Below are 2,201 nucleotides of genomic sequence, written 5' to 3' on the forward strand. Positions count from 1 at the left end.
TTGAGGCAAGGTAGCATTTCAGAAGTTTCAAATGATAGTACCATTGGATAATGGTGAATGACAATTTTGCAAATTGTAGGAGGCTAAAAACTCAAGGACGGCATTCATGGCATTCTTGTAAATGACAGTATAGGATTTGGGGTCATCCACACCAATGGGTCTAGTCCAGAATCAGTTTCAGAAATTTGTATAAGCAGAAATTGGGAGTGGGCCATCAATCGTGGCCTTAACATGCAAAAACTTTGAATCGCTAGCCCACAAATGAAATTATAGAGAGCTCCTGTCAATTACAGTGCAGTCGGACGTTATTCATCCAAAAAAAAATATTTGCAGTGCAATCAGAAGATCCATTCACGATAAATTTGACCAATCATCAACATCTCAATAAAGAAACTCATAATGTTGGCTCTCCTGCATTTTATTATGAAAGCTCATATTATCTAGACATATCCTGAACAAGTGTAGACAACACAGATACAACAAAAACAAAAAGATGAGCCTAACATTAAAGAGAATGACGTCAAACTCAATTCAAGATGATTCAAATTTGACTCAGATTGACAGGGAACACCCTAACTACATGCTAAAAAGAGGAGAGGGAAAACGAAAGAGACGACTAAAACCTGATAAAAATCAGAGAGCCTTGAGCATGTCTTCCGCACTGCTAACCGTAAAGGCACCACCCTCCTCCAATTTCAAAACCTTCACAACCCCATCATCCGCAAGGAGAGCAAACCTCCTGGACCTCACTCCCAAACCAACAGGCTTATCAGTTAAGTCAAGCTCAGTCCCAATCGCCTTCGTGAACGTTCCATTCCCATCAGAAAGCAACAATACCTCATCTCCAATCTTCAAATCCTCTTTCCAAGCCTTCATCACAAAAGCATCGTTCACCGAGATACAAGCGATGGTATCAACACCCTTCGCCTTCAACTCACCAGACTTCTGGACGAACCCAGGAAGGTGTTTCTGAGAACAAGTAGGAGTGAAAGCACCAGGAACAGCAAAGAGAATGGCTTTCTTGCCCTTAGTGAGATCCGGAGACTGTGATGGTCTTGACTTCATCGGCTGAATCCAAATAAGAAAAGGTGGATTCTGGAAGTTTGTCGCCAACTGAAATGGTGGCGGCGATTAGGGTTTTGGAGGCGGAAGTGGTGGCGCATTTGAAAGCTGATCGTCGGAGATTGAGACGGAGAGAGGAGGCGATGGAGTAACTTGAAGAGAGAGACTTAGACGGCAAACGAGCTGTGGTTGAGAAAGGTGTGGCTGATGGAGCAGAAGCTAGTGTCGCCATGGTTACAGAAGCTGCGATCGCCATTGCTTACTCAGAGAGCGAGAAAGTGGGAGAGTATCGCTTTATCAGAGAGGAGAATGACGATCAGATGCGGAGAAGACGAGGAGATGGTGCAGTCGTGGAAGGCACGCACAATCCATGAATTTCGCCTGCAAATTGTAATAAATAATTATAATTATAATTAATTAATTAGGTAAAGAAAGCATTCCTACCACAAATCTCTCTCATGATTGGATTAAGTCGCTGTCAAAATCATGGTTTACCGCTCGTATGTCTACATTTCATCCAAACTAAAGACAAAATATGGTTTAATTGACCTAATCAAGATTAGCAAAAAATTATAAAAAATATTTGTTAAAAATTATGTTCTTTTGATATGGGGAAGAATGATCCAAATGATAGCGTGGAGGATCCAATACTCTGCACCACCCAGATTTTATTTGCAGCAGCAGTTGGTTGTTGTCAACGTGGTGACCGCGCCACGTAATCAATGTAAGATCGAATGGTTGAAAATCAAATGACAGAGTTTATATGTAAATATTATTTTTTATTTATATTTGTAAGATTGAAAGTTTTCTAATTTACAAAATCATGTCCTTTTGTTTCCTTGTTTTCAGGGCTTCCTTCGCGTGTGTAGTCATGAAGATTCCACATTCTAAATCCAAACATGCAAATCAAAATCTGAGATTAGAAAAATGGATTCATCACTTCTAAAGAATACAAAGGATATAACTCCAGTCACTTGCTTTAATGGCGGCAGCAACAAAATTGGTTTCACCAAAATCCATCAGTGGTTGGGGCTTCACAAATGTGAAATCCATCGGTGATTTAGAATGTAGAATCTTCATGACTACACACACGGACGACGCCTTAAGGATGGAAAACAGAAGGACCTGATTTTGTAAAT

At 40.4% G+C, this 2,201-nt stretch overlaps 1 pseudogene; it reads right to left on the minus strand.

The window, feature by feature from the left end:
* Positions 1-389: 389 nt before the first annotated feature.
* On the minus strand, positions 390-1,417 carry LOC149008190 (peroxiredoxin-2E, chloroplastic-like; annotated as a pseudogene).
* Between the last annotated feature and the right edge of the window lie 784 nt (positions 1,418-2,201).

This window comes from Hakea prostrata, chromosome 8 (assembly GCF_041222555.1).
Source record: "Hakea prostrata isolate BN-2017 chromosome 8, UWA_Hpros_2, whole genome shotgun sequence".
In the NCBI taxonomy this organism is placed as follows: domain Eukaryota; kingdom Viridiplantae; phylum Streptophyta; class Magnoliopsida; order Proteales; family Proteaceae; genus Hakea; species Hakea prostrata.